The following is an 8,428-nucleotide window of genomic DNA, read 5'->3' as shown; positions in this document are numbered from 1 at the left end:
CAGGGTTAGAGCTAGGTCCAGGAGTGGGTCTAAAGTTAGGGTTAGTGATGGGGTCTAGTCTATGGTAGCACTAGGTTTCCAGCAATGTGTGTGTTAGTTTATGTTTACAGTTCAAGATCCATTGTTAGAATTAGATTTGTTTAGGTTTACATTTAGGAATATGGGTATGGCTAAGGTCAGAGATATGGCTACATCTAGTACTTAATGCTACAATTAGGTCTATAGTTACCATTCAACTAGGGTTAGAGCTATATTTAGATTTAGGTTTTGGCATAAAGTTAGTAAAAGAGCAAAGAGTATAATTAGGGTAAAGTCTAAGGCAAGGTCTAGTTTGCACTGTTAGCATAAGGTATATGTTTTGGTTTTTTTTTTTAGGTGTCAATTAGATTTAGGTTTAGGGTCCCAACATATTAAAGTTAGGATTACGGTTAAAATGGAGGTGACCTACCTCCAACTGCTGAAACTGCTGGCAGGACCCTGTGCACAACAGGCCAGGGAACACCCAAGGTGGGACAGACAGGCCTGAGTGCATCAGCCATGGCCGCCATCAGAGGCCTCCATGTGGCCTGGCAGGGAAGGGCAGCTCAGATCAACTGAACTGATGAGCCCACTCCCAGCCTATGTTGCTGGGACCTGCTCCTCGAACCTCCTCAGCACATGGCAACATAGATGGCAGTCACCAGACTCTCCTGATTGAAGAACAGACTAATACCCGGGGAGAGAGTTTTGCTTCATGGCTGAAGGCTTCCTGTGCTCCAGGCATCAGATGAGAGAATACCAAGGTGAGAAAACATCTTAAAAGTTAGGCTTGGAAAGAGGGATTGCTAAATAGCGACCACTTGGGATTCCTTGGGAGGCTCAGGACAAAACCCAGGAATTTCATGGACATTGTTTTCTATTGAAGAAGGCTAGGTTTGGAGGGTGGAATCCTCAAAGTAGCTTATCCTTAAAAACAAGGTAGCTACTGTATGCTGTGTTCGCTAACCTAAGACCTACATGGCAGAGAAGTGATGCAGAGCCCTCTCTGTTGACAGGTGAGGTCACCCCAGCATTGCAACAGCAGCTGAACCTGGGACAACAGCACATGTGAGGCCAGTGTTGATACTTTGTCTTACAAAGTAGGTTTTGATTGCAGATTCTTCAGTCAGTCCCTAAAAGTTCACTATCATAGATTTAGTGGCATTTTTAGCCCTGGCATTGCTGTCTGTATGCATTATAAATTGATTACCCAACATGTTATAGGCTATTGGATGAATGACTTAGCACCATTCTCTAAAACCTTAAACCTCTTGTTCTGGTTAAGGGATGTTCAATGTGGTTCCCAGGTTTGGTCAAGATTCATTTGAAGTTTCATGGCATTGATGCTACTGAACTTACTTATAGCCAATCTAACATTGTAGTGAACAACAGTTGATTTATGTTTTTATGCCAATATCTAGATTTCCTGGTGAAACTAAAATATGCAAATTGGATATACATGCACAAAAACATGGAAAGCCAAGACAGAAGATGACCCTGAATATCTTCTAAATGCCCCAAGTCTGATCAAGGGGACACAACTTGAAGAGGAAAGAAAATATCAGGTAGAAGAACTCTATGAAATGTTTGAGAAAAGATGAAAAAAAAAAAACAGAAGAGCCTCAAAAAGAAATGAACCAAAGGTTCACTGAAATACCATCCAAAATTTCCAAAGTGAATGCAGTTGAAATAAGTTAAAAATTAGAAGAGTTGGTCAAATCTTTACACACCATGAATGAAAACTTCACCAAAGATTTATCATCCTTAACAAGCTATCAGACAGAAAATCTGAAGTAAAAATAAGTGTATAGAAGTGAAAAATTCCAGAAGTCACCAAGCTGAAGACATTATGTTTCAAATTCAGAAGAAAATGTTCAGGTATACAGAAGTTGTAAGGTAGCTGGGTGTGGTGGCACACACCTGCAATGCTAGCACTTGGGAGGCTGAGACAGGAGGATTGTTGTGAGTTCTAGACCAACTTGGGCTACAAAGTGAGCTCAAAGCCAGCCTGAACTGCATAGCAAGACCCTGTCTCAAAAGAAAAAAACAAAACAACCAAAAAGTGCTAAGAGAAGCACAAAAAAGGAGAGAACAAAACCCAAGAGATTCTCAGTGAAATAGAAGAGACAAACAAAAGTCTCAGTGGAATTGGGAGACAAGCTAGAAGATAACACATGCAGAATTATTAATATACCTACAAAAATTGTAGCAGAAAGTTTCATAGATGTGAGAAAAGAATTCAACATATAAACAAGCATGGCTATAAGAATACTAAACACAGGTACCCGAAAACACCAGGACACATCATGATCTAATAGGTTGCACCCCAGTGATGCAATGATGGTTCAATCTATAAATGTAATATATCACATAAACAGGAGGAAGGTCAAAAACCGTAAGAGGATATTAATAGACAGAGCTCAGGAAAAGAAAGATAATTTTGTTGATGCTAATGTATGCCAGAGGAATCATCTTCAAAGTCTAAGGTGTTGACTACAGAGTTGTCTTATTTATCGATTGTCAAAGAGAAGTCACATGAAGAACATAAGACTTTAGCTGAAGGTTATGATACAATAAGTATTTTGTGGGGAGCATAGTTGTGCATGTCAAAGTTGTTTTTAGCACAATCACAGAAATTGCATTTTGATGACAAATCATATGATCCTAAATAATGTGATTTAACTGAGTGTGGTGGCAAAGAACAGAATGATTGCAACTTTATTAAACATAATGAGTGCAGTTAGGTCAAAATTTCTGCTGCATTCGTTACTCATGATGCCCCTTGATGACTTCGGAAGGCGTCATGATTTGAGTCTATGAGAGACTGTTGAATGGTGGCAGGTCTTAAGCACATGAAACTTGGATAACTTGGGGGTTTCTCCTTCTGGAGAACAGTTTCAATCTCTGAGTTAAATTATGTGCATGAGAGACTATAGAGAAACCTGTAAGAATGAAAATTCCAATACTAATGGCAGGAAAGTGAGTATGGAAACCATTACACACTTTTATTTATCAAATGATTGTTTTAGAAAACCAGAAAAGGGGTCATTATCTCCAGCGTTTTTGGCTAGTTTTTGTGATGGGTTTGTTCAGTCTTGGAAGGCCTTGGAAATTGTGCTATCAGGTTCAGTGATGTTTGAGATAAATGTTCAAAATTGGCTTCATATCATAACACAAGACACCACTGGTTTCTGTGAGAATCATATCTAGAACAAGTCAATCGAAGTATAATTTTATAAACCTTTGTGGATTATAGTAAACATAGTTTATCTAATCTACATTTTTGGTGATAATGATTCCCCAAAACATGAACTTCTAAATATTGCAGCTACTTGGCTTTAAGCTCTGAATTCATTGAGGCCCGTTGTGGGATCCCTATTGCAAGCATGCAGATAATAGGATCAAAGGAACCTAGGGCTGATGTATTGAGCAGCATTTCTAGATTCATGGGGAATATAAAGTGGAGAGACTGATTCTGAGCAATTGTAAAGCAAGTAACCAATTGGACTTGGGCACAGGATCGATTCCAGCCATTCTGTTGGTCAAGTACAGAGATTTGTTACATAATCACCAGATATCTACACGTAGATTATTGAGATCCATGGACTGAATTAGGACTAAGTAAGTGAGCTTTCTAGGCAGTATACATTCTGGAGTGCCATCTACATTGTGACCAGAGTTTTGATTCCTCTGATGCATGTATTGAATTGCTGGTTTGTGGGTTGCCTGACTGAGTGAGGAGGTTCATGTGGGTAGCAGGATACCAGAAAGAGCAGAGCTACAATCTGAAAGGCCTGGTTTATGACCCAAGGTTCGGGTCTAGAAAACAAGATAACAATACAAGTCATCCCTTAACCCTATTGCCCTGGAAACAGCTGAGGACAGTCAATCCCTAGACTATAATAAATGTATCAGTAAAAATGTCCATGCTTCTAGTTTTCCCAGTCATTGCATGCAACAGTCCAGACTCCTATAGCAAAGTGCAAAATTTAGGGATTTAATCAGTTCTAGGAAGAAGAAGGTAGCCAGTAAAACATTCCAAACTTTGCATTCTGCCCGACATAGACATGTCAGTTTCTAAATGTGACAGGAGCAGGACTAACGATCTTTGGCAGTGCAGGGGTTATATGGATCAAATGTTGCCTGTCAATCATCAGTGATGGCAGGGTAGAATCTCTTGTTGCAAATGTGACATATTCAAGGTCAGATCTCGGCAACTCTTTTTTTAAGAGAATAAAACTAAATAAAATAAAGTACAATAAATTCAATCAAAAAAGTACAGTGAGGGGCTGGGGATTTAGCTCAGTGGCATAAGCACCTGCCTTGCATGCAGGAGGCCGTGAGTTCGATCCCCAGTACCGATAAAAAAGTACAGTGAAAGTGATACAGGAATTCAAAATAGGATAATAGGAATTCAAAAATTGCTACCATAATGCCTCTTGTTATTTTCAAAATTGCTGCCTGTACCATTTTGTATAATAAAACTACACAAAACAGTACAGAATAAAACCAATCAAAACAAAACATTATGGAATTATTTATGGAATAAAATCCGTAAGTGTAGGAAAACAAAACAGTGTAAACAATATTAGATTTCAAAACACAAGAGCAGAAAATCACCCATAGTTGCTATATCATTATTAGCCTCTAAATACATGGCCATACTGCTGGCTTTAAGTCGGCAAAGCCAATCAGATAGTACAAGCATTGTGTTGTCTAAGTACCTTGGTTGTTATCAACTGAGTATGTTCTTCTATTTCAACCATTTGCTGATTGAAGTGAGGTGGGGCTCAGCTCTTCTTGTCTCCCAGCCCATGTATCTGCTGGATCAAAGGAAGGGTGCTTCTTGTTTCCGCTTCTGACCCACGGTTACTGCTGGCTCATGGAAAGCATGCTTCTTTTTTCTCCTCAAGAAGGGTGAACTGACTTCCTGTTTCCCTTCCCAACCCATGTCTGCCACTGGTTCATGGGAAGGGTACTTCTTGTTTCTGAATCTCTGCAAGTTTATCAGTTGTGCAGATGAATCCAGTGGGCCCAGATGAGCCCTGAACCTGAAGAAGAGCCATAGGAAGAAAGCTAGTACATGAGGCTTTGCTTTTATGGCAGAATTTTGTTAAAATTGTCTTTAAGATCTGGTTTATCTGAATAACCTTTCCAGAGCTCTGAGGCCGATGTGCAGTATGCAGTTTTCATTTTTTTTTTTTTTTTTTTTGGAGTAGTTCAGTGTGGATTTGAATTATTTGTGCCACAAGTCTAGGCCATCACATGACTTTCCATGGGCAGAGAGAGCTCATCTATGGGAATAATTTCTTGGAGCAATGCTTGATTGACCGTGGAGGAATTTTCTTTTGGGTGTGGAAAGGTTTTACTCAACCGGACAAAGTACAGACTAAGACCAGAATATATCTGCATCCTTTGTTGGTTTGACTTCTGTGAAGTCTATTTGTATATCATAAAAGGATGATTTTGCCACAATTGGATGCCAAGAGGGAACTTTAGACACTAAATCAGATTATCTTGAGTGCTGTTTGGCATCATTGGTGGTCAGTGGAGCAGATGCTGGCCAGGTGTGCGATGTCATGTTAGCAACCTAGGAGCTCTACATGGGCTACATTTTGGCATTTTTGAACTTAGACATCAGCCATTTTTGTTAGATGACACTTTATCTATGTGGGCATGTGCACCAGGGGTGGGTCCCTTGGTACCTTGCTCTTGTTTTGCCCAGTTATTATCTTCCTTAGTTGACTTTTGATTAACATCAGTGTTTTGGGGGGAATGTCCAGTAGAAGATCTAGATTTGTTTGTATGATGTTTTTGGTCCTAGGATGCTCCTTTAGTAACTTCTTTTTCCATTTTACCTGCTTTTTTGTTTTCTAAGCTCATGAGACCTTTAAAATTGTGATGTCCCTGGAAGTGAATGATTGCCACATTGAGGGGTTTCCAGATAGCAGCAGAATTTTTGTTTTCAGCAATTTTTTACTTTTATTGTGAGTAATATATGTATATTTCATTTTCTAAACATTACCTGTGCAAAGGCATATCTTGAGTCTGTCTTGACTTATTTGATTTCACACTAATTGAGGGGCTGAATGAGGGTCCATAGTTCAGTTTTCTGTGCAGACCTCCCTTATGGGAGAACTTTGGCCAAAATAACTTTGTCTTAGGTGACAATAGCATATCTAACCTTTCTAACCCCATTCCCAACAGACTTACTTCCATCTAAAAACAGGCAGTACTCAGCATCTGTCAAGAAGTTCATCTTAATTCTGGTTGGTTTGAGAATATCTCATGGTTAGTGCCAGGTAGTCATGGTCTGCGGGATCCTGCTTTGTGGGCATGAGTATGGGAGGAATGAGTGTTCATATCAATACAAAGGTCAGGAGAGGTTTTTGCATGAGTCCTTGTCACTGGGTGACTTCACTGTTGGAGAGCCAGTGAAGTCCATGGTTATTCAGGAGGTCCAGTAAGAAATGTGGTATCTGAACAGTTGGTTACATCTTGGTGTGTGAACCTGTCACCTTTCTTGATCAGGAGTATATTGACTGATAGAGTGTGGAGGCAAATGGGCCGGCACTTATTGACAAGATTCAAATGCTTTCACAAGTAGGTCACTAGTCCCTTCTTGGGGCCAACAGTTTGTGTAAACATTTTTTAAGTGACAGGTCATCATTTTTTTTGTCTTTTTGAGACAGGCTCTCTCTAGGCAGTTGAGGTGGGCCTTGAGCTCACTTTGTAGCACAGGCTTAGTCTTCAACTATTATCTTGCCTTAGCCTCCTGAGTGTTGTGATTCCAGGTGTGAGCCACCATGCCTGGCCAACAAATCATCATTTACCAACAAACAAGGTGAATGCATTATTTACCTCTGGAATTCCCAAGGCTGGGACTGTAGAGAGGACCTTTTTAATGTCGTTGAAGGATTCCATTCGAAAGTTCCATTCAAAGTTCTAGGTTCCATTCGAAAGTGTTAGAGTTTTCTAGACAAGGCATCATACAGGAGACTTGCTTTTTTGGTGAACTTGGAGATCCATGTCCTACAGAAGCCAGCAAAGGAATTTGGGGAGTTTCTTTCTTGTGGTTGGGATGGATTGGAGTGGATGACCTTTTTTCTTTTTTGTCCAAGGGCCTGGTGTTCCTAACTCAAGTAAAACAAACAAACAAACTTGTTTTCGCATGAAAACATTTGCCTTTTTCCAAGATAACATATAGCCAGTTTCTATCAGATGTTGCAGCAAAGCTTTTGTGCCTTCCCAGCAGGCAGCTTGGGTGTCCCTAGCTAGAAGGAGATCATCAATATATTGGAAGAGGGTGCAATTAGAAATTCTGTGCTGGAGAAATGAGTGATGTCGGCGGTGGGGGTTTTTCCAAAGAGGGTAATTTTTTGATCCTTAAGGGTGGTGAATGCAGGAAGTTGATTTTGAGTTCAAAACTGAGGTCTTACTATTCAAAGGCAAAGAGGGACTGCCTGAGTCCTAAGTCTAGAGGAAGACATCCCTTATGTCCAGGCAAGTGTATTAGTAGGCTATGAGCGCCAAAAGACTAAAGAATGTATAAGTGTTTGGCACTGCAGCAAGGAGAACTAACACAGTGGCACTAGTGGCTTGGAGATTGTGAACTGGATGATATTCCCTATTGAGTACCATAACAGACAGGGGAGGTACATTTCAGGATGCTTAACAGTCTATAGTTATTACACAATTCTGAGGCCTCTAAATGTGAACATGAATTCATATTCGAGCCTCTGGAGGCATAAGGTAATGCTCTATGTTGGTGACAGTTGGCTTGAGATGGAATTTTATAATCAGAGGCTGGTGGTTGGTGGCCCAAATTGAGGAAAAGAGTCTTGAGAATTTCAGTGTCGATTTCATCTATGTGTATCCATCAGTCACCATTGTTTTTCTCAGGGAAATGTGAAGATGGTAAGTAGGAAACTTGGTTGTGGGACTGGAAGGGACAGGGAGGCAGAAATTATCAGAGAAAAGATCATGGTGGCCTCTAACTTAGTTAGGATGCCTCTCCCCAGGAGTAGAATTGCAGATTGGCGAATAGAGGTACTCTTGTGTGATGTGACACTTTGACAGAGGTGTAAGAGTCACGAGTTCCAGATGCTCCAGTGATGGTAAACTTTTTCTCTGATAGAGGGGCAATAAGTTTGGGAACTATAGGGTGCTAAATTCCACTGTCTACCTGGAAAGTCATAAGTTAGCCAAAATATTGACACAGATTGTGGTCCTCCAGTGACTTGGCTGAAGAAGGCAGCCCAGTCTGGCCCAGTCTGAGCCTGTTGGACCTATGAATGGACTGTCATCTGATCTATGTTGAAGAATTTGAGCATCCTTATATTTTAGTCTGAACTTAGAGTGAGCATTTATTTTTCCAGCATCCATAATCCTTATATCTGGCACACTGGAA

This window comes from Cavia porcellus, unplaced genomic scaffold (genome assembly GCF_034190915.1).
Source record: "Cavia porcellus strain 051 isolate PalLab524CR breed Dunkin Hartley unplaced genomic scaffold, mCavPor4.1 scaffold_29, whole genome shotgun sequence".
NCBI classification, from domain to species: Eukaryota; Metazoa; Chordata; class Mammalia; order Rodentia; family Caviidae; genus Cavia; species Cavia porcellus.
Note: the sequence above shows the minus strand (reverse complement) of the source record.